Source organism: Rhinoderma darwinii, chromosome 6 (genome assembly GCF_050947455.1).
Source record: "Rhinoderma darwinii isolate aRhiDar2 chromosome 6, aRhiDar2.hap1, whole genome shotgun sequence".
Classification (NCBI taxonomy): domain Eukaryota; kingdom Metazoa; phylum Chordata; class Amphibia; order Anura; family Rhinodermatidae; genus Rhinoderma; species Rhinoderma darwinii.
In genome coordinates, this window is record NC_134692.1 from 85,082,957 (window position 1) to 85,107,535 (window position 24,579).

Consider the following 24,579-nt stretch of genomic DNA (forward strand, 5'->3'; position numbering starts at 1 on the left):
AGGAGGACAAAGTGCAGAAGAAAAAGTTATGGAAGTTAAGGCGGAAGAAAACAAAGGCGAAGACAGGTGGGGTATCCTATAAATATTCCTACCTGTCTTCCTTGCGTTCCGGACCGGGTGAGAGCTCGGTTCGGGACGCAAACCCCGCAAATCCCCCAGCTCCGGCCTCTGCAGTGGGGTCGTGGCGGGTATGTGGGCAGAAAGATATGGTGCTGGTTTTGAGCAATGTGGCCAAGATGGCGCCAGACGCCGTCTCCTGTAAAGGAGGTGGTGTCGATGGCCACGTGGCGCTAGGGGGCGTGTCCCCGTGTCCGGCGGATGGGGAACCTCAGAAGCCGGTCTCTGGCGCAAGCCGGAGGCCGGGGGACGGGGGGAACTGGAAACCGGATGTGGCGCCGGAAAACCGGAAGTCTGCTGGTCATGTGACTCGGCCAGCAGACGCACCAGAAAGTGTTGCGGCAGCGAGTGGTGGCGGTAGGAGAGGCTTCGGCACTGCTGGCCACCCCCCGACGGGAGGGGGGGGTGGTTTGGTGCCGGGAGCGGCTCTAGCTGTGCCTGCGGCCCCTCCATCTGCATCGCCGCAAGGCGGTGGGAGGGGTTTAGCGGGCACGGGGGGTGACGGCACCCCTCCTCCCGAACATTGCATTGGTGGCGCAGCAGAAATGGAGGTCGGTGAAGCGGAGGGTGCTGAGGGATTGCCGCCTGAGATATCCGGCGGCGCCCCAGAAGTAGCGGCACCTGATGATGTGGAGACCCCAAAAACAACATATAAAAAGCCAGTGGACAAAAGGAAGAACTCCGTAACCAGCCTGGCCGGTATGAAAGTTGTGGAGAGGAATGTAAGTGGAAATGTAAATATTGATGGTAATGTTAGTAGTGTTGGTAATATTGTTGGTGGTGGTAATGTTGTGGATATTAATGTGGGTTGTAATATTGTGGGGGGAGTGTCAACCAGTGGCGGGCCGGATGCTCCTTCTGCCAGAGCGCCCGGCAGGTCGTATGCGGGCGTTGTGGTGGGGGGACCGTCGGCCCACCCATCCTCATCTTCTGGGCCCGGGGACGGCAGTTTGCAACAACGCCTCCTAGAAGCCTTAAGGGAGGGGAAGCAGACGATAACAGTAGGGGGAGTGCAGAAGGACCTATCCTTTTGGATAAATAGGTATGGTCTGGATGCCTTCCGAGAGAGACGGGGAGATCAGTGGTCGCTCCCAACAACCGGGCCGGCCGTGGCCAGGAGGAATGTGGTCCGTCTCCAGTGGCGTGGCAATGATGCGTGCCCTCCTCGTAAGAGGGTGGTGGAGCTGCTGCTGGAGATGGGCTTCAAGGCGAGTGACATCTACGCCTTGATACATCCTCATGGTACGGCTGAGTTTGACATCAGCTTTGTTCAGCCGGGGGGCCTTGAGGTCTTCTGGGGGAACTATGAGCTGGTGAAAAGCGAGCCCGGCTGGCGAGGGTTTGCTGCACAAGCAATCTCTCGCCAGAATGGTCTCAGGAAAGTGACCGTTCTTACCCGTAACGAGTCGCTTTCCTGTGTGGACATCATGACCTGGTTGGGAAGATACGGTGAGGTAGCAGAGATGCCACGGAAGAACTGCGATGAGTTTGGCATCTGGTCGGGAGCCTGGACGTTTATGGTCAAACTTAAGCGTCTGGGGCAGACGGTGTCCCACATACCATCATCTGCTTTCTTGGGAAGAGATCGAATCCTTGTCTTCTACCAGGGGCAGCCGAAGCTGTGTCACCGGTGTGGCGACCCCTCACACTTGAGCGCAAGCTGCACTGTGCAGAAGTGCGCTCATTGTGGGGGGGTAGGCCATCTGGCCGCATCGTGTGAGCAGATTAGGTGTAACCTGTGTGGTGACCTAGGTCACCCTTTCAGTCGGTGTCCGCGCTCAGTCGTCAATGTCTGTTCCAACCCTACGGAGAATGTAAGGAGGGAGGTCTCCGTGGGTGAGGGGGTGGACAGAGACGATAGAGCCCAAGAGCAAAGGATGAACGCCAGGAGGGGACCCCCTTCTCGTCAGAGAAGGGCGGAAAAACGCAGAAGGGAACGAGAGCTGAGGAGGACCCAAGAAACTGGGGACTCCTCTGGCTCGGACCTGGATGCCCCCCAGGATACTGATGCTCTTGGGGGGGCCGTACTGGACGAGGAGATAAGGAGGATAGAGAGAGAGCAGAGGGCTGAGGACTCCCAGTCCTCCCACTATGAAAGTGTGGAAGAGGAAGGGAGGTCACAGCCTAAAACAAAACAGGGGACACCGGGTAACATCAAAACAGGGCTAAAAAAATCTGGCCCTGCCCCGGCCAAGGAAGGCAAAACCTGCACCCCCCTGGTGTGCTCCCCCAACCGATACCGTGTTCTCATGGATATTCCAGACCCCCAGGCCGGGGGGGAGAGCACGGTAGGGAGTCTAGGAGTCGTTGAGCCTCCTCTTCTGCGGGGGCCACTGTCCCCGGGGGAGGGGGTCGGCCCGGACCCAGGAGATGAGAATGGGAGGGGGGTGGTGGAGGTTATGGACTCCTCAAAAACAAAAAAAAGAGGTAAAGAGGGTGAGGGGTCCTCCTCAGAGGAGAAAGCAAGGGGTGGGAAGAAGAAAACCGTCTAACTCAATCATTTATGATGGCGGCACCCACTCCGTTGACGCTGGCATCGATTAACGTTGCCAGCATTAAGTCGAATATGGCTAGATTTGCAGCCTTTGATTTTCTCGGCCGGGTTGAAGCTGACATTTTGTTTTTGCAGGAGACCAGACTGTCACTTTTGGCAGAGGTCGTGAAAGCTAGGAGGGAGTGGCGACGTGGGCCCTCCTACTGGTCTCTTGCGGCTGAGCCATATAGCGGGGTGGCGGTACTTTTTACCGCACCGGTCACATGCCGGCGGATGATCGAGTTAGAAATGGGGCGGTGCTTGATCTTAGATGTTCTCATGAGGGGACAAGAACTAAGACTCATTAACATCTACGGTCCCCAGACAAAGTGGGACCGGAAAAGTCTCTTCATGAGGATTAAGCCTTTCCTTTTTACAGGCCGACAAGTCATTTTTGGAGGGGACTTTAACACTGTCGTTAGGCCCCAAGACAGAGGAGGTTCCAGAAAGGTACTGGCCTATGATAGTGTCGAGTTGAATAGAATAGCTAGTGATGCTCGCCTGGAGGACATCCACATTCGGTATACCCCAGGCCACTCGGGGTTCACCTATCATAGTGGTAGTCGTAGGTCCAGGATAGACAGGTTTTTTTTAAAGGAGGACGCCATCTCTTCGGCAGTGTCCGTCGTTGAGGTGGAGTTCTCCGATCACTGTATGATTATTTTTTCTTTGAATGTTGCAGAGTCCCTCCAGATGGGAAGAGGTATATGGAGGCTGAATTCTACTCTCCTGGAAGAAGCAGAGATAAGACAGGCCTTCGAGGATTTTCTTCAGAGCCAGGTACCTTTATTGGATCTAGGTGGTACTAAGTCTGAGTGGTGGGAGGTGTTCAAAGAACGGGTGGCTGAGTTTTTCCGTCAGATCTCGTGCCTCAGGTCTATGAGCAGGTATCGCCTGTATCAAGACATGAGGAGGAAACTCGAACATCTAGTCTCAACCGGAGGTAGCCGTGAGGAAATCTCCGTGGTGAAAGCTCTGCTCAAAAGATGCCAATATGATAGGCACACGTCTTTGGTTCTTGAACGGGATTTCGGGAGGTACCGCTCGCCCGACCCTTACAAGAACTGCAAGATGTCAGTGAGTCGTAAGGTGGTGACAGGACTGGTAGATAGTACAGGCTCCCTGATGAGATCCAAATCAGGGATCCTGGAGGTCATCAGATCCTTTTATTCGCAGCTTTTGGGTGAGCAGGATCTAAACCGAGACGAAATGTCGGCTTTCCTGGCTGAAACCATCCCTGAGCCAGGAGCAGACCCCTCGCTTGGTGTTTTGACAGAGTCGATCAAGGAAGAGGAAGTGATGCTGGCGATTGATGGGTTGGCCATCAAAAAGTCGCCAGGCCCAGATGGCTTAACATCTGAGTTTTATAAGGCTTTTAAGGGAACCTTAGTTCCCCTCTTGACTGCGGTTTTTAATGAGTGCCTCTCCTCGGGCGCTCTGCCAAAGTCAATGGGCAAGTCGGCCTTGATCATTCTGTCAAAGGGTAAGGATTCGACCCGTATTGAGAACTGGCGTCCCATAGCGCTCCTCAATACGGACAGAAAGGTTCTCGCAAAAGTACTGTTTAATCGGCTGGTGAAGTTTGCACCCCGGCTCCTTTCGTCGGCCCAGCATTGCTCTGTTCCAGGCCGCAGCACCTTTAGTGCTGTCCTCAGTGTCAGAGAGGCAGTGGAGCAGGGACATTCTGGCCGATGGGAGGGGTACATGCTGTCCTTGGATCAGGCCAAAGCTTTTGACCGGGTGAATCACAAGTACCTATGGTCAGTCCTTCTGAGGTATGGCCTACCGGGTGAGTTCGTTAATTGGCTCCAGACCCTATACGCTGGGGCTGAGTCTTTTGCACTGGTGAACGGTTGGACTGGAACCCCCTTTGAGGTTGGGTCTGGTGTCCGCCAGGGTTGTCCCTTAAGCCCCTTGCTGTATGTTTTCGCGATCGACCCCTTTCTTAGGCGGCTCGATCGTGGGCCATTGGCGGGGGTGGGGATGGACTTGGAGGAGCCGGAAGCCACTCAGAGGGTGGTTGCGTACGCGGATGACGTCACTATCTTTGTCTCCTCGAGAGGGGAGGCAGAGTGGGTGATGTCAGAAGTTGAGCGCTACTCACGGGCATCTGGGTCCAGGATCAACCGGGACAAGTGTGAAAGTCTCTGGCTGGGGGGAGGGGATCCTAGTTTTGATCTCCCGGACACCCTCCCAGAGCCCAAAGGGTCTGCTAAAATCTTAGGCATTGAATTTGGCCCGGGTGATTACCCCAAGAAAAACTGGGAAGGTAGGCTATCAATAGCTGCCCAGAAGGTTGGCCAATGGAAGGGATGGTCTTTGTCCCTTAGGGAAAGGGTTCACCTGGCCAAGGCTTACCTGATGCCCATGTTGCTCTACCTTGGCAGCGTGTGCATGTTGCCAGAGCCTCTCTGGACTCGGGTCTATAGCCTGTTCTTCCAACTGTTATGGGGAAACAGGCTTAACCTAATCAAGAGGGAGGTTACTTACCTACCGAGGAAACTAGGTGGGTTAGGTATGGTTAACCCAGTGGTGTTTCTAGTAAACACATTCATTAAAATTAATTTGGCGAACCTCTTTGAAAGAGAAAGGGCTCCTCTGTGGATATCCTCCTGCAGGGGATGGTTTCGGCCTTTCTTCCAGGAATGGGAGACAGGAGGCCAAGCGAAAGACCTGCGTGTACCCCATGGGCACCTCCCGGCTTATGCCGCCCCGGTTCTGAAGGTTGTTCGTCGGTGGGGTCTGGAGGCGAGGGAGATCAAGACCATGTCGAGAAAATTTCTTGACAGAAAGGTCTTGTTGACCTGCTTCCAGAAGCCCCTGGCGCTCAGGGACTGCCCAAGTAGCGACCTCGGGGTGGGATTAAAACTTTTAAACTCTGTGAGGATTCCCCAGAAGTTTTGGGATCTGGCTTGGCGCTGCTTCCATGGGAGGCTGTATGTAAGGGGCAATCTGAAGTTTAGAAACTCCGATGAAAGAGGTTGTCCTCGGGAGGAGTGCGATGACACGCTGGAAAGCATGGACCATTTCTTGCTTCAGTGTCCCTTCAATGCAGAGGTTTACAAACGGGTGGGTGCCTCCATCGGTTGGCCCGGTCTGACCAACCTCTCCTACGCTGGTTGGGCCTATGGGGCATTCGGAGACCTGGGTGGAAGGGATCATTGCACTTCTTTTTTAGTTAGTTTAGTGATCAGGTATTTCACGTGGAACGCACGGTGCTTAGTATCGACTCAGTGTAAAATCCTCCTGGAGGACGAGGTGTGTAGGAATATCATGGGTGACCTGGTGAAGGTCCGGTCTCTGGAGGTTGAGAAACTGGGTGCATCCAAGGCCTCTCGACTTTGGAGGGGCTTCAATTTTAGGGTGCCCTAGGTGGAACCAACCTTCAGGGGGAGGGGAGGGAGTGCCCCTGGGTATTAGACTGGAGGTGGGGGTCTGCACCTGGCCATGACACCGGGAAATAGCGATAGGGACAGAATGAGAGACAGCAGGAGGGACAGATTTAGTTTATAAAGTAATAAGGGATAGAGATAGGGCAAGCAGGATAGGTTTAGCGATAGGGACCGGGGTGGTGGTTGGGGGTTGGCTTTGGCCTCTGGGCTGGTGCTCTAGGGGGGCTTTCCTCTCTCTCTCCTCTGGTGATGGGCTGAGTAAGCACAAGTAGGTTTTTGTTTTGAGCTTTTTGGAGACAGAAAAAGGGCTTACAAGCAGCCAAACTTAGGTTTTCGGGTTTATGTATATAGTATGGTATTTGGTTATAGTTATGTGTCGATATGGTGTATAGGTCTATGCATGGGTTTGTGTGAATGTTTAGGTAAGATGGGCAGTAGATAGGTGGGGTGGGGGGCCTGGGGGTGTGCCCAGCCTGATTCTGGACTACGTGGACGTGAGGAGGACATGAGACGTGGCATCGGGCTGGTTGGGTGATGTGTTGGGTGGTGGGGGCCAGCATCTGAACTATGCGGACATGGAAGGACATGAGGCGTGATGCTGGTTGGGGGAGGTGATGGGTGGCGATGGATAAGGTAGTATGTACAGGGTTAGGTATGAATGTGGATAAGTTAATAAAAAGGAAAAAAAAAATAAAAAAAATAAAAAAAATAAAAAAAATAAAAAATTATTTGTTTTTTGGGATTTGTTTTGTTGTTTTTTATATTTTGTTCTTTTCTTTTCATTTACATGGTGCACTGAAGTAAGTGCACCATGAGATGGTAACTTTTATTTTTAGAGTTTATTATTATTATTATTTTGTTTATTTTTATTATGATTATTATTTATTTTGTTTTATATATGTGGTGTTTTTTTAGGGGGCCATTGGTTGGCACATGGTTTTTAAGAGTATGTTGTATATAGTGTTATAGTTATGTTTTCTTGGGGTTGGGGGGTTTTAGGTGTGTGTATGAATGAGTATGGGATTATAGTTATGTATGCATGGGGATTTATGTAAGAAGGGCCGGGCTGGGTAAATTGTACAGAAATGTACATAAGTTTTGTTTTGTTGTGTTTGTTTTGTAAAAACCGTTTATTTTGTAATGTTTTATATTTTTCTATTAAAAGAGTACCAGAGAAACGCCACACCAGCAGTGACTAGCAAGGAGGGAGGTTGTGTGTTTGGGAGCTGCTGTGTGTGTGCTGTGAGTGTGGACCACACCCGGAATCCAGGGAGTTTCCTTTCTTTCACCAGCCCAGGTTTCTATCACCTGCCTGGGCTAAGGAAGCTTCCCTGAAGGAGGCTCCATTCATACATGGAGCCTCAGACCTCTACCCCCTGGAGCATGCAGGCGGGGGGTAGGGGGTCTTCCCAACCTGCTGGGAGCGTGCAGCCAGCATCAGGGGTGAGAAGGTCATCCCGTGGAAAGATCTGTGCGGCCCCCCCTGATGCTGGGGCTCTGGAAGGAGCCAGGAGGAGAGGCATGGAGGATCATCCAGGTGGAGGACCAGAAGGCCCAGCAAGGCAAGTCACCCGACCTGAGGACCAGAGCACGGTAGAGGAATGGGGGCTACTGCGGTCGGGAGAGTCGGTGGAAACCTTCAGCTCCCGCCTAGCTGCCCGGCTGGAAGAATACCGGGACCTCGGTAAGTCCCTGCGGCGGCTGCGGGAAGATCTGGCGGCCGCAAGGGGACGAGCAGCGAAAACATCAGGCGCCAAGAGGTCCCGGTATAATCTACAGGTAAAGACAATTTTGGAGGAAATTAATATGGTGGAGGAGAGGAAGATGGAGATTGTGGTCGGTGGGGGAGCCTTCGGGGAGAAATTGGAGAATGATGAAAGGTTTTCCCTGATGGCGTCCCCCACGCAAAGTAATGAAACCCCCTGCAAAAGGGGAGTAAAGGCATTGGCTGCTAAAAGTGCAGAGGCAGTGGAGGCCGCAAAAGTGGAGGCCGCAGAAGTGGAGGCCGCAAAAGTGGAGGCCGCAAAAGTGGAGGCCGCAAAAGTGGAGGCCGCAAAAGTGGAGGCCGCAAAAGTGGAGGCCGCAAAAGTGGAGGCCGCAAAAGTGGAGGCCGCAAAAGTGGAGGCCGCAAAAGTGGAGGAAAGCGTGGAGGTGGAGAGGACGCCAACCCGGGAGGAGACGGGCTCGGAGGACCCCTGGGAAGGCAGTAACGGAGGGGCAAGTGGGGAACTTTCCTGCAGCCAAGTTGTGCAAAACTTTGAATCGGGCAGTGGGCACCCCCCGGGGTTGCTCACGCAAATACGGCTGCAGGAGTCCCCAGTGTCCCTCCAGAACTTTACTTTTGGAGATGAGTTGCCACCGGAGGAGGAGAAAAAAAAAAAGAAAAAATTATGGAAGTTGAGGCGGAAAAATGCAAAGGGGAAGACAGGTGGAGTATCTTACAAATATTCCTACCTGTCTTCCTTGCGTTCCGGACCGGGTGAGAGCTCGGTTCGGGACGCAAACCCCGCAAATCCCCCAGCTCCGGCCTCTGCAGTGGGGTCGTGGCGGGTATGTGGGCAGAAAGATATGGTGCTGGTTTTGAGCAATGTGGCCAAGATGGCGCCAGACGCCGTCTCCTGTAAAGGAGGTGGCGTCGATGGCCACGTGGCGCTAGGGGGCGTGTCCCCGTGTCCGGCGGATGGGGAACCTCAGAAGCCGGTCTCTGGCGCAAGCCGGAGGCCGGGGGACGGGGGGAACCGGAAACCGGATGTGGCGCCGGAAAACCGGAAGTCTGCTGGTCATGTGACTCGGCCGGCGGACGCACCAGAAAGTGTTGCGGCAGCGAACGGTGGCGGTAGGAGAGGCTTCGGCACTGCTGGCCATCCCCCGACGGGAGGGGGGGGTGGTTTGGTGCCGGGAGCGGCTCTAGCTGTGCCTGCGGCCCCTCCATCTGCATCGCCGCAAGGCGGTGGGAGGGGTTTAGCGGGCACGGGGGGTGACGGCACCCCTCCTCCCGAACATTGCATTGGTGGCGCAGCAGAAATGGAGGTCGGTGAAGCGGAGGGTGCTGAGGGATTGCCGCCTGAGATATCCGGCGGCGCCCCAGAAGTAGCGGCACCTGATGATGTGGAGACCCCAAAAACAACATATAAAAAGCCTATGGACAAAAGGAAGAACTCCGTAACCAGCCTGGCCGGTATGAAAGTTGTGGAGAGGAATGTAAGTGGAAATGTAAATATTGATGGTAATGTTAGTAGTGTTGGTAATATTGTTGGTGGTGGTAATGTTGTGGATATTAATGTGGGTTGTAATATTGTGGGGGGAGTGTCAACCAGTGGCGGGCCGGATGCTCCTTCTGCCAGAGCGCCCGGCAGGTCGTATGCGGGCGTTGTGGTGGGGGGACCGTCGGCCCACCCATCCTCATCTTCTGGGCCCGGGGACGGCAGTTTGCAACAACGCCTCCTAGAAGCCTTAAGGGAGGGGAAGCAGACGATAACAGTAGGGGGAGTGCAGAAGGACCTATCCTTTTGGATAAATAGGTATGGTCTGGATGCCTTCCGAGAGAGACGGGGAGATCAGTGGTCGCTCCCAACAACCGGGCCGGCCGTGGCCAGGAGGAATGTGGTCCGTCTCCAGTGGCGTGGCAATGATGCGTGCCCTCCTCGTAAGAGGGTGGTGGAGCTGCTGCTGGAGATGGGCTTCAAGGCGAGTGACATCTACGCCTTGATACATCCTCATGGTACGGCTGAGTTTGACATCAGCTTTGTTCAGCCGGGGGGCCTTGAGGTCTTCTGGGGGAACTATGAGCTGGTGAAAAGCGAGCCCGGCTGGCGAGGGTTTGCTGCGCAAGCAATCTCTCGCCAGAATGGTCTCAGGAAAGTGACCGTTCTTACCCGTAACGAGTCGCTTTCCTGTGTGGACATCATGACCTGGTTGGGAAGATACGGTGAGGTAGCAGAGATGCCACGGAAGAACTGCGATGAGTTTGGCATCTGGTCGGGAGCCTGGACGTTTATGGTCAAACTTAAGCGTCTGGGGCAGACGGTGTCCCACATACCATCATCTGCTTTCTTGGGAAGAGATCGAATCCTTGTCTTCTACCAGGGGCAGCCGAAGCTGTGTCACCGGTGTGGCGACCCCTCACACTTGAGCGCAAGCTGCACTGTGCAGAAGTGCGCTCATTGTGGGGGGGTAGGCCATCTGGCCGCATCGTGTGAGCAGATTAGGTGTAACCTGTGTGGTGACCTAGGTCACCCTTTCAGTCGGTGTCCGCGCTCAGTCGTCAATGTCTGTTCCAACCCTACGGAGAATGTAAGGAGGGAGGTCTCCGTGGGCGAGGGGGCGGACAGAGACGATAGAGCCCAAGAGCAAAGGACGAACGCCAGGAGGGGACCCCCTTCTCGTCAGAGAAGGGCGGAAAAACGCAGAAGGGAACGAGAGCTGAGGAGGACCCAGGAAACTGGGGACTCCTCTGGCTCGGACCTGGATGCCCCCCAGGATACTGATGCTCTTGGGGGGGCCGTACTGGACGAGGAGATAAGGAGGATAGAGAGAGAGCAGAGGGCTGAGGACTCCCAGTCCTCCCACTATGAAAGTGTGGAAGAGGAAGGGAGGTCACAGCCTAAAACAAAACAGGGGACACCGGGTAACATCAAAACAGGGCTAAAAACATCTGGCCCTGCCCCGGCCAAGGAAGGCAAAACCTGCACCCCCCTGGTGTGCTCCCCCAACCGATACCGTGTTCTCATGGATATTCCAGACCCCCAGGCCGGGGGGGAGAGCACGGTAGGGAGTCTAGGAGTCGTTGAGCCTCCTCTTCTGCGGGGGCCACTGTCCCCGGGGGAGGGGGTCGGCCCGGACCCAGGAGATGAGAATGGGAGGGGGGTGGTGGAGGTTATGGACTCCTCAAAAACAAAAAAAAGAGGTAAAGAGGGTGAGGGGTCCTCCTCAGAGGAGAAAGCAAGGGGTGGGAAGAAGAAAACCGTCTAACTCAATCATTTATGATGGCGGCACCCACTCCGTTGACGCTGGCATCGATTAACGTTGCCAGCATTAAGTCGAATATGGCTAGATTTGCAGCCTTTGATTTTCTCGGCCGGGTTGAAGCTGACATTTTGTTTTTGCAGGAGACCAGACTGTCACTTTTGGCAGAGGTCGTGAAAGCTAGGAGGGAGTGGCGACGTGGGCCCTCCTACTGGTCTCTTGCGGCTGAGCCATATAGCGGGGTGGCGGTACTTTTTACCGCACCGGTCACATGCCGGCGGATGATCGAGTTAGAAATGGGGCGGTGCTTGATCTTAGATGTTCTCATGAGGGGACAAGAACTAAGACTTATCAACATCTACGGTCCCCAGACAAAGTGGGACCGGAAAAGTCTCTTCATGAGGATTAAGCCCTTCCTTTTTACAGGCCGACAAGTCATTTTTGGAGGGGACTTTAACACTGTCGTTAGGCCCCAAGACAGAGGAGGTTCCAGAAAGGTACTGGCCTATGATAGTGTCGAATTGAATAGAATAGCTAGTGATGCTCGCCTGGAGGACATCCACATTCGGTATACCCCAGGCCACTCGGGATTCACCTATCATAGTGGTAGTCGTAGGTCCAGAATAGACAGGTTTTTTTTAAAGGAGGACGCCATCTCTTCGGCAGTGTCCGTCGTTGAGGTGGAGTTCTCCGATCACTGTATGATTATGTTTTCTTTGAATGTTGCAGAGTCCCTCCAGATGGGAAGAGGTATATGGAGGCTGAATTCTACTCTCCTGGAAGAAGCAGAGATAAGACAGGCCTTCGAGGATTTTCTTCAGAGCCAGGTACCTTTATTGGATCTAGGTGGTACTAAGTCTGAGTGGTGGGAGGTGTTCAAAGAACGGGTGGCTGAGTTTTTCCGTCAGATCTCGTGCCTCAGGTCTATGAGCAGGTATCGCCTGTATCAAGACATGAGGAGGAAACTCGAACATCTAGTCTCAACCGGAGGTAGCCGTGAGGAAATCTCCGTGGTGAAAGCTCTGCTCAAAAGATGCCAATATGATAGGCACACGTCTTTGGTTCTTGAACGGGATTTCGGGAGGTACCGCTCGCCCGACCCTTACAAGAACTGCAAGATGTCAGTGAGTCGTAAGGTGGTGACAGGACTGGTAGATAGTACAGGCTCCCTGATGAGATCCAAATCAGGGATCCTGGAGGTCATCAGATCCTTTTATTCGCAGCTTTTGGGTGAGCAGGATCTAAACCGAGACGAAATGTCGGCTTTCCTGGCTGAAACCATCCCTGAGCCAGGAGCAGACCCCTCGCTTGGTGTTTTGACAGAGTCGATCAAGGAAGAGGAAGTGATGCTGGCGATTGATGGGTTGGCCATCAAAAAGTCGCCAGGCCCAGATGGCTTAACATCTGAGTTTTATAAGGCTTTTAAGGGAACCTTAGTTCCCCTCTTGACTGCGGTTTTTAATGAGTGCCTCTCCTCGGGCGCTCTGCCAAAGTCAATGGGCAAGTCGGCCTTGATCATTCTGTCAAAGGGTAAGGATTCGACCCGTATTGAGAACTGGCGTCCCATAGCGCTCCTCAATACGGACAGAAAGGTTCTCGCAAAAGTACTGTTTAATCGGCTGGTGAAGTTTGCACCCCGGCTCCTTTCGTCGGCCCAGCATTGCTCTGTTCCAGGCCGCAGCACCTTTAGTGCTGTCCTCAGTGTCAGAGAGGCAGTGGAGCAGGGACATTCTGGCCGATGGGAGGGGTACATGCTGTCCTTGGATCAGGCCAAAGCTTTTGACCGGGTGAATCACAAGTACCTATGGTCAGTCCTTCTGAGGTATGGCCTACCGGGTGAGTTCGTTAATTGGCTCCAGACCCTATACGCTGGGGCTGAGTCTTTTGCACTGGTGAACGGTTGGACTGGAACCCCCTTTGAGGTTGGGTCTGGTGTCCGCCAGGGTTGTCCCTTAAGCCCCTTGCTGTATGTTTTCGCGATCGACCCCTTTCTTAGGCGGCTCGATCGTGGGCCATTGGCGGGGGTGGGGATGGACTTGGAGGAGCCGGAAGCCACTCAGAGGGTGGTTGCGTACGCGGATGACGTCACTATCTTTGTCTCCTCGAGAGGGGAGGCAGAGTGGGTGATGTCAGAAGTTGAGCGCTACTCACGGGCATCTGGGTCCAGGATCAACCGGGACAAGTGTGAAAGTCTCTGGCTGGGGGGAGGGGATCCTAGTTTTGATCTCCCGGACACCCTCCCAGAGCCCAAAGGGTCTGCTAAAATCTTAGGCATTGAATTTGGCCCGGGTGATTACCCCAAGAAAAACTGGGAAGGTAGGCTATCAATAGCTGCCCAGAAGGTTGGCCAATGGAAGGGATGGTCTTTGTCCCTTAGGGAAAGGGTTCACCTGGCCAAGGCTTACCTGATGCCCATGTTGCTCTACCTTGGCAGCGTGTGCATGTTGCCAGAGCCTCTCTGGACTCGGGTCTATAGCCTGTTCTTCCAACTGTTATGGGGAAACAGGCTTAACCTAATCAAGAGGGAGGTTACTTACCTACCGAGGAAACTAGGTGGGTTAGGTATGGTTAACCCAGTGGTGTTTCTAGTAAACACCTTCATTAAAATTAATTTGGCGAACCTCTTTGAAAGAGAAAGGGCTCCTCTGTGGATATCCTCCTGCAGGGGATGGTTTCGGCCTTTCTTCCAGGAATGGGAGACAGGAGGCCAAGCGAAAGACCTGCGTGTACCCCATGGGCACCTCCCGGCTTATGCCGCCCCGGTTCTGAAGGTTGTTCGTCGGTGGGGTCTGGAGGCGAGGGAGATCAAGACCATGTCGAGAAAATTTCTTGACAGAAAGGTCTTGTTGACCTGCTTCCAGAAGCCCCTGGCGCTCAGGGACTGCCCAAGTAGCGACCTCGGGGTGGGATTAAAACTTTTAAACTCTGTGAGGATTCCCCAGAAGTTTTGGGATCTGGCTTGGCGCTGCTTCCATGGGAGGCTGTATGTAAGGGGCAATCTGAAGTTTAGAAACTCCGATGAAAGAGGTTGTCCTCGGGAGGAGTGCGATGACACGCTGGAAAGCATGGACCATTTCTTGCTTCAGTGTCCCTTCAATGCAGAGGTTTACAAACGGGTGGGTGCCTCCATCGGTTGGCCCGGTCTGACCAACCTCTCCTACGCTGGTTGGGCCTATGGGGCATTCGGAGACCTGGGTGGAAGGGATCATTGCACTTCTTTTTTAGTTAGTTTAGTGATCAGGTATTTCACGTGGAACGCACGGTGCTTAGTATCGACTCAGTGTAAAATCCTCCTGGAGGACGAGGTGTGTAGGAATATCATGGGTGACCTGGTGAAGGTCCGGTCTCTGGAGGTTGAGAAACTGGGTGCATCCAAGGCCTCTCGACTTTGGAGGGGCTTCAATTTTAGGGTGCCCTAGGTGGAACCAACCTTCAGGGGGAGGGGAGGGAGTGCCCCTGGGTATTAGACTGGAGGTGGGGGTCTGCACCTGGCCATGACACCGGGAAATAGCGATAGGGACAGAATGAGAGACAGCAGGAGGGACAGATTAGTTTATAAAGTAATAAGGGATAGAGATAGGGCAAGCAGGATAGGTTTAGCGATAGGGACCGGGGTGGTGGTTGGGGGTTGGCTTTGGCCTCTGGTCTGGTGCTCTAGGGGGGCTTTCCTCTCTCTCTCCTCTGGTGATGGGCTGAGTAAGCACAAGTAGGTTTTTGTTTTGAGCTTTTTGGAGACAGAAAAAGGGCTTACAAGCAGCCAAACTTAGGTTTTCGGGTTTATGTATATAGTATGGTATTTGGTTATAGTTATGTGTCGATATGGTGTATAGGTCTATGCATGGGTTTGTGTGAATGTTTAGGTAAGATGGGCAGTAGATAGGTGGGGTGGGGGGCCTGGGGGTGTGCCCAGCCTGATTCTGGACTACGTGGACGTGAGGAGGACATGAGACGTGGCATCGGGCTGGTTGGGTGATGTGTTGGGTGGTGGGGGCCAGCATCTGAACTATGCGGACATGGAAGGACATGAGGCGTGATGCTGGTTGGGGGAGGTGATGGGTGGTGATGGATAAGGTAGTATGTACAGGGTTAGGTATGAATGTGGATAAGTTAATAAAAAGAAAAAAAAAAAAATATTAAAAAAAAAAATGTAAAAAAATAAATAAAAATAAATTAAAAAAAAAAAAAAAAAAAAAAAATTTAAAAAAAAAAATCTGTTTTTTGGGGTTTGTTTTGTTGTTTTTTTTATGTTTTGTTCTTTTCTTTTCATTTACATGGTGCACTGAAGTAAGTGCACCATGAGATGGTAACTTTTATTTTTAGAGTTTATTATTATTATTATTATTTTGTTTATTTTTATTATGATTATTATTTATTTTGTTTTATATATGTGGTGTTTTTTTTTTTTAGGGGGCCATTGGTTGGCACATGGGTTTTAAGAGTATGTTGTATATAGTGTTATAGTTATGTTTTCTTGGGGTTGGGGGGGTTTAGGTGTGTGTATGAATGAGTATGGGATTATAGTTATGTATGCATGGGGATTTATGTAAGAAGGGCCAGGCTGAGTAAATTGTACAGAAATGTACATAAGTTTTGTTTTGTTGTGTTTGTTTTGTAAATACCGTTTATTTTGTAATGTTTTATATTTTTCTATTAAAAGAGTACCAGAGAAACACCACACCAGCAGTGACTAGCAAGGAGGGAGGTTGTGTGTTTGGGAGCTGCTGTGTGTGTGCTGTGACTGAGTTGAGTGGACCACACCCGGAATCCAGGGAGTTTCCTTTCTTTCACCAGCCCAGGTTTCTATCACCTGCCTGGGCTAAGGAAGCTTCCCTGAAGGAGGCTCCATTCATACATGGAGCCTCAGACCTCTACCCCCTGGAGCATGCAGGCGGGGGGTAGGGGGTCTTCCCAACCTGCTGGGAGCGTGCAGCCAGCATCAGGGGTGAGAAGGTCATCCCGTGGAAAGATCTGTGCGGCCCCCCCTGATGCTGGGGCTCTGGAAGGAGCCAGGAGGAGAGACATGGCGGATCATCCAGGTGGAGGACCAGAAGGCCCAGCAAGGCCAGATGCCAGACCTGAGGACCAGAGCACGGTAGAGGAATGGGGGCTACTGCGGTCGGGAGAGTCGGTGGAAACCTTCAGCTCCCGCCTAGCTGCCCGGCTGGAAGAATACCGGGACCTCGGTAAGTCCCTGCGGCGGCTTCGTGAAGATCTGGCGGTCGCAAGGGGACGAGCCGCGAAAACATCAGGCGCCAAGAGGTCCCGGTATAATCTACAGGTAAAGACAATTTTGGAGGAAATTAATATGGTGGAGGAGAGGAAGATGGAGATTGTGGTCGGTGGGGGAGCCTTCGGGGAGAAATTGGAGAATGATGAAAGGTTTTCCCTGATGGCGTCCCCCACGCAAAGTAATGAAACCCCCTGCAAAAGGGGAGTAAAGGCATTGGCTGCTAAAAGTGCAGAGGCAGTGGAGGCCGCAAAAGTGGAGGCCGCAGAAGTGGAGGCCGCAAAAGTGGAGGCCGCAAAAGTGGAGGCCGCAAAAGTGGAGGCCGCAAAAGTGGAGGCCGCAAAAGTGGAGGCCGCAAAAGTGGAGGCCGCAAAAGTGGAGGCCGCAAAAGTGGAGGCCGCAAAAGTGGAGGCCGCAAAAATGGAGGCCGCAAAAATGGAGGCCGCAAAAATGGAGGCCGCAGAAGTGGGGGCCACAGAAATGGAGGAAAGCGTGGAGGTGGAGAGGACGCCAACCCGGGAGGAGACGGGCTCGGAGGACCCCTGGGAAGGCAGTAACGGAGGGGCAAGTGGGGAACTTTCCTGCAGCCAAGTTGTGCAAAACTTTGAATCGGGCAGTGGGCACCCCCCGGGGTTGCTCACGCAAATACGGCTGCAGGAGTCCCCAGTGTCCCTCCAGAACTTTACTTTTGGAGATGAGTTGCCACCGGAGGAGGAGAAAAAAAAAAAGAAAAAATTATGGAAGTTGAGGCGGAAAAATGCAAAGGGGAAGACAGGTGGAGTATCTTACAAATATTCCTACCTGTCTTCCTTGCGTTCCGGACCGGGTGAGAGCTCGGTTCGGGACGCAAACCCCGCAAATCCCCCAGCTCCGGCCTCTGCAGTGGGGTCGTGGCGGGTATGTGGGCAGAAAGATATGGTGCTGGTTTTGAGCAATGTGGCCAAGATGGCGCCAGACGCCGTCTCCTGTAAAGGAGGTGGCGTCGATGGCCACGTGGCGCTAGGGGGCGTGTCCCCGTGTCCGGCGGATGGGGAACCTCAGAAGCCGGTCTCTGGCGCAAGCCGGAGGCCGGGGGACGGGGGGAACCGGATGTGGCGCCGGAAAACCGGAAGTCTGCTGGTCATGTGACTCGGCCGGCGGACGCACCAGAAAGTGTTGCGGCAGCGAATGGTGGCGGTAGGAGAGGCTTCGGCACTGCTGGCCATCCCCCGACGGGAGGGGGGGGTGGTTTGGTGCCGGGAGCGGCTCTAGCTGTGCCTGCGGCCCCTCCATCTGCATCGCCGCAAGGCGGTGGGAGGGGTTTAGCGGGCACGGGGGGTGACGGCACCCCTCCTCCCGAACATTGCATTGGTGGCGCAGCAGAAATGGAGGTCGGTGAAGCGGAGGGTGCTGAGGGATTGCCGCCTGAGATATCCGGCGGCGCCCCAGAAGTAGCGGCACCTGATGATGTGGAGACCCCAAAAACAACATATAAAAAGCCTATGGACAAAAGGAAGAACTCCGTAACCAGCCTGGCCGGTATGAAAGTTGTGGGGAGGAATGTAAGTGGAAATGTAAATATTGATGGTAATGTTAGTAGTGTTGGTAATATTGTTGGTGGTGGTAATGTTGTGGATATTAATGTTATGGATGTTAATGTGGGTTGTAATATTGTGGGGGGAGTGTCAACCAGTGGCGGGCCGGTTGCTCCTTCTGCCAGAGCGCCCGGCAGGTCGTATGCGGGCGTTGTGGTGGGGGGACCGTCGGCCCACCCATCCTCATCTTCTGGGCCCGGGGACGGCAGTTTGCAACGGCGCCTCCTAGAAGCCTTAAGGGAGGGGAAGCAGACGATAACAGTAGGGGGAGTGCAGAAGGACCTATCCTTTTGGATAAATAGGTATGGTCTGGATGCCTTCCGAGAGAGACGGGGAGATCAGTGGTCGCTCCCAACAACCGGGCCGGCCGTGGCCAGGAGGAATGTGGTCCGTCTCCAGTGGCGTGGCAATGATGCGTGCCCTCCTCGTAAGAGGGTGGTGGAGCTGCTGCTGGAGATGGGCTTCAAGGCGAGTGACATCTACGCCTTGATACATCCTCATGGTACGGCTGAGTTTGACATCAGCTTTGTTCAGCCGGGGGGCCTTGAGGTCTTCTGGGGGAACTATGAGCTGGTGAAAAGCGAGCCCGGCTGGCGAGGGTTTGCTGCGCAAGCAATCTCTCGCCAGAATGGTCTCAGGAAAGTGACCGTTCTTACCCGTAACGAGTCGCTTTCCTGTGTGGACATCATGACCTGGTTGGGAAGATACGGTGAGGTAGCAGAGATGCCACGGAAGAACTGCGATGAGTTTGGCATCTGGTCGGGAGCCTGGACGTTTATGGTCAAACTTAAGCGTCTGGGGCAGACGGTGTCCCACATACCATCATCTGCTTTCTTGGGAAGAGATCGAATCCTTGTCTTCTACCAGGGGCAGCCGAAGCTGTGTCACCGGTGTGGCGACCCCTCACACTTGAGCGCAAGCTGCACTGTGCAGAAGTGCGCTCATTGTGGGGGGGTAGGCCATCTGGCCGCATCGTGTGAGCAGATTAGGTGTAACCTGTGTGGTGACCTAGGTCACCCTTTCAGTCGGTGTCCGCGCTCAGTCGTCAATGTCTGTTCCAACCCTACGGAGAATGTAAGGAGGGAGGTCTCCGTGGGCGAGGGGGCGGACAGAGACGATAGAGCCCAAGAGCAAAGGACGAACGCCAGGAGGGGACCCCCTTCTCGTCAGAGAAGGGCGGAAAAACGCAGAAGGGAACGAGAGCTGAGGAGGACCCAGGAAACTGGGGACTCCTCTGGCTCGGACCTGGATGCCCCCCAGGATACTGATGCTCTTGGGGGGGCCGTACTGGACGAGGAGATAAGGAGGATAGAGAGAGAGCAGAGGGCTGAGGACTCCCAGTCCTCCCACTATGAAAGTGTGGAAGAGGAAGGGAGGTCACAGCCTAAAACAAAACAGGGGACACCGGGTAACATCAAAACAGGGCTAAAAACATCTGGCCCTGCCCCGGCCAAGGAAGGCAAAACCTGCACCCCCCTGGTGTGCTCCCCCAACCGATACCGTGTTCTCATGGATATTCCAGACCCCCAGGCCGGGGGGGAGAGCACGGTAGGGAGTCTAGGAGTCGTTGAGCCTCCTCTTCTGCGGGGGCCACTGTCCCCGGGGGAGGGGGTCGGCCCGGACCCAGGAGATGAGAATGGGAGGGGGGTGGTGGAGGTTATGGACTCCTCAAAAACAAAAAAAAGAGGTAAAGAGGGTGAGGGGTCCTCCTCAGAGGAGAAAGCAAGGGGTGGGAAGAAGAAAACCGTCTAACTCAATCATTTATGATGGCGGCACCCACTCCGTTGACGCTGGCATCGATTAACGTTGCCAGCATTAAGTCGAATATGGCTAGATTTGCAGCCTTTGATTTTCTCGGCCGGGTTGAAGCTGACATTTTGTTTTTGCAGGAGACCAGACTGTCACTTTTGGCAGAGGTCGTGAAAGCTAGGAGGGAGTGGCGACGTGGGCCCTCCTACTGGTCTCTTGCGGCTGAGCCATATAGCGGGGTGGCGGTACTTTTTACCGCACCGGTCACATGCCGGCGGATGATCGAGTTAGAAATGGGGCGGTGCTTGATCTTAGATGTTCTCATGAGGGGACAAGAACTAAGACTTATCAACATCTACGGTCCCCAGACAAAGTGGGACCGGAAAAGTCTCTTCATGAGGATTAAGCCCTTCCTTTTTACAGGCCGACAAGTCATTTTTGGAGGGGACTTTAACACTGTCGTTAGGCCCCAAGACAGAGGAGGTTCCAGAAAGGTACTGGCCTATGATAGTGTCGAGTTGAATAGAATAGCTAGTGATGCTCGCCTGGAGGACATCCACATTCGGTATACCCCAGGCCACTCGGGATTCACCTATCATAGTGGTAGTCGTAGGTCCAGAATAGACAGGTTTTTTTTAAAGGAGGACGCCATCTCTTCGGCAGTGTCCGTCGTTGAGGTGGAGTTCTCCGATCACTGTATGATTATGTTTTCTTTGAATGTTGCAGAGTCCCTCCAGATGGGAAGAGGTATATGGAGGCTGAATTCTACTCTCCTGGAAGAAGCAGAGATAAGACAGGCCTTCGAGGATTTTCTTCAGAGCCAGGTACCTTTATTGGATCTAGGTGGTACTAAGTCTGAGTGGTGGGAGGTGTTCAAAGAACGGGTGGCTGAGTTTTTCCGTCAGATCTCGTGCCTCAGGTCTATGAGCAGGTATCGCCTGTATCAAGACATGAGGAGGAAACTCGAACATCTAGTCTCAACCGGAGGTAGCCGTGAGGAAATCTCCGTGGTGAAAGCTCTGCTCAAAAGATGCCAATATGATAGGCACACGTCTTTGGTTCTTGAACGGGATTTCGGGAGGTACCGCTCGCCCGACCCTTACAAGAACTGCAAGATGTCAGTGAGTCGTAAGGTGGTGACAGGACTGGTAGATAGTACAGGCTCCCTGATGAGATCCAAATCAGGGATCCTGGAGGTCATCAGATCCTTTTATTCGCAGCTTTTGGGTGAGCAGGATCTAAACCGAGACGAAATGTCGGCTTTCCTGGCTGAAACCATCCCTGAGCCAGGAGCAGACCCCTCGCTTGGTGTTTTGACAGAGTCGATCAAGGAAGAGGAAGTGATGCTGGCGATTGATGGGTTGGCCATCAAAAAGTCGCCAGGCCCAGATGGCTTAACATCTGAGTTTTATAAGGCTTTTAAGGGAACCTTAGTTCCCCTCTTGACTGCGGTTTTTAATGAGTGCCTCTCCTCGGGCGCTCTGCCAAAGTCAATGGGCAAGTCGGCCTTGATCATTCTGTCAAAGGGTAAGGATTCGACCCGTATTGAGAACTGGCGTCCCATAGCGCTCCTCAATACGGACAGAAAGGTTCTCGCAAAAGTACTGTTTAATCGGCTGGTGAAGTTTGCACCCCGGCTCCTTTCGTCGGCCCAGCATTGCTCTGTTCCAGGCCGCAGCACCTTTAGTGCTGTCCTCAGTGTCAGAGAGGCAGTGGAGCAGGGACATTCTGGCCGATGGGAGGGGTACATGCTGTCCTTGGATCAGGCCAAAGCTTTTGACCGGGTGAATCACAAGTACCTATGGTCAGTCCTTCTGAGGTATGGCCTACCGGGTGAGTTCGTTAATTGGCTCCAGACCCTATACGCTGGGGCTGAGTCTTTTGCACTGGTGAACGGTTGGACTGGAACCCCCTTTGAGGTTGGGTCTGGTGTCCGCCAGGGTTGTCCCTTAAGCCCCTTGCTGTATGTTTTCGCGATCGACCCCTTTCTTAGGCGGCTCGATCGTGGGCCATTGGCGGGGGTGGGGATGGACTTGGAGGAGCCGGAAGCCACTCAGAGGGTGGTTGCGTACGCGGATGACGTCACTATCTTTGTCTCCTCGAGAGGGGAGGCAGAGTGGGTGATGTCAGAAGTTGAGCGCTACTCACGGGCATCTGGGTCCAGGATCAACCGGGACAAGTGTGAAAGTCTCTGGCTGGGGGGAGGGGATCCTAGTTTTGATCTCCCGGACACCCTCCCAGAGCCCAAAGGGTCTGCTAAAATCTTAGGCATTGAATTTGGCCCGGGTGATTACCCCAAGAAAAACTGGGAAGGTAGGCTATCAATAGCTGCCCAGAAGGTTGGCCAATGGAAGGGATGGTCTTTGTCCCTTAGGGAAAGGGTTCACCTGGCCAAGGCTTACCTGATGCCCATGTTGCTCTACCTTGGCAGCGTGTGCATGTTGCCAGAGCCTCTCTGGACTCGGGTCTATAGCCTGTTCTTCCAACTGTTATGGGGAAACAGGCTTAACCTAATCAAGAGGGAGGTTACTTACCTACCGAGGAAACTAGGTGGGTTAGGTATGGTTAACCCAGTGGTGTTTCTAGTAAACACCTTCATTAAAATTAATTTGGCGAACCTCTTTGAAAGAGAAAGGGCTCCTCTGTGGATATCCTCCTGCAGGGGATGGTTTCGGCCTTTCTTCCAGGAATGGGAGACAGGAGGCCAAGCGAAAGACCTGCGTGTACCCCATGGGCACCTCCCGGCTTATGCCGCCCCGGTTCTGAAGGTTGTTCGTCGGTGGGGTCTGGAGGCGAGGGAGATCAAGACCATGTCGAGAAAATTTCTTGACAGAAAGGTCTTGTTGACCTGCTTCCAGAAGCCCCTGGCGCTCAGGGACTGCCCAAGTAGCGACCTCGGGGTGGGATTAAAACTTTTAAACTCTGTGAGGATTCCCCAGAAGTTTTGGGATCTGGCTTGGCGCTGCTTCCATGGGAGGCTGTATGTAAGGGGCAATCTGAAGTTTAGAAACTCCGATGAAAGAGGTTGTCCTCGGGAGGAGTGCGATGACACGCTGGAAAGCATGGACCATTTCTTGCTTCAGTGTCCCTTCAATGCAGAGGTTTACAAACGGGTGGGTGCCTCCATCGGTTGGCCCGGTCTGACCAACCTCTCCTACGCTGGTTGGGCCTATGGGGCATTCGGAGACCTGGGTGGAAGGGATCATTGCACTTCTTTTTTAGTTAGTTTAGTGATCAGGTATTTCACGTGGAACGCACGGTGCTTAGTATCGACTCAGTGTAAAATCCTCCTGGAGGACGAGGTGTGTAGGAATATCATGGGTGACCTGGTGAAGGTCCGGTCTCTGGAGGTTGAGAAACTGGGTGCATCCAAGGCCTCTCGACTTTGGAGGGGCTTCAATTTTAGGGTGCCCTAGGTGGAACCAACCTTCAGGGGGAGGGGAGGGAGTGCCCCTGGGTATTAGACTGGAGGTGGGGGTCTGCACCTGGCCATGACACCGGGAAATAGCGATAGGGACAGAATGAGAGACAGCAGGAGGGACAGATTAGTTTATAAAGTAATAAGGGATAGAGATAGGGCAAGCAGGATAGGTTTAGCGATAGGGACCGGGGTGGTGGTTGGGGGTTGGCTTTGGCCTCTGGTCTGGTGCTCTAGGGGGGCTTTCCTCTCTCTCTCCTCTGGTGATGGGCTGAGTAAGCACAAGTAGGTTTTTGTTTTGAGCTTTTTGGAGACAGAAAAAGGGCTTACAAGCAGCCAAACTTAGGTTTTCGGGTTTATGTATATAGTATGGTATTTGGTTATAGTTATGTGTCGATATGGTGTATAGGTCTATGCATGGGTTTGTGTGAATGTTTAGGTAAGATGGGCAGTAGATAGGTGGGGTGGGGGGCCTGGGGGTGTGCCCAGCCTGATTCTGGACTACGTGGACGTGAGGAGGACATGAGACGTGGGATCGGGCTGGTTGGGTGATGTGTTGGGTGGTGGGGGCCAGCATCTGAACTATGCGGACATGGAAGGACATGAGGCGTGATGCTGGTTGGGGGAGGTGATGGGTGGTGATGGATAAGGTAGTATGTACAGGGTTAGGTATGAATGTGGATAAGTTAATAAAAAGAAAAAAAAAAAAATATTAAAAAAAAAAATGTAAAAAAATAAATAAAAATAAATTTAAAAAAAAAAAAAAAAAAAAAAATTTAAAAAAAAAAAATCTGTTTTTTGGGGTTTGTTTTGTTGTTTTTTTTTATGTTTTGTTCTTTTCTTTTCATTTACATGGTGCACTGAAGTAAGTGCACCATGAGATGGTAACTTTTATTTTTAGAGTTTATTATTATTATTATTATTTTGTTTATTTTTATTATGATTATTATTTATTTTGTTTTATATATGTGGTGTTTTTTTTTTTTAGGGGGCCATTGGTTGGCACATGGGTTTTAAGAGTATGTTGTATATAGTGTTATAGTTATGTTTTCTTGGGGTTGGGGGGGTTTAGGTGTGTGTATGAATGAGTATGGGATTATAGTTATGTATGCATGGGGATTTATGTAAGAAGGGCCAGGCTGAGTAAATTGTACAGAAATGTACATAAGTTTTGTTTTGTTGTGTTTGTTTTGTAAATACCGTTTATTTTGTAATGTTTTATATTTTTCTATTAAAAGAGTACCAGAGAAACGCCACACCAGCAGTGACTAGCAAGGAGGGAGGTTGTGTGTTTGGGAGCTGCTGTGTGTGTGCTGTGACTGAGTTGAGTGGACCACACCCGGAATCCAGGGAGTTTCCTTTCTTTCACCAGCCCAGGTTTCTATCACCTGCCTGGGCTAAGGAAGCTTCCCTGAAGGAGGCTCCATTCATACATGGAGCCTCAGACCTCTACCCCCTGGAGCATGCAGGCGGGGGGTAGGGGGTCTTCCCAACCTGCTGGGAGCGTGCAGCCAGCATCAGGGGTGAGAAGGTCATCCCGTGGAAAGATCTGTGCGGCCCCCCCTGATGCTGGGGCTCTGGAAGGAGCCAGGAGGAGAGACATG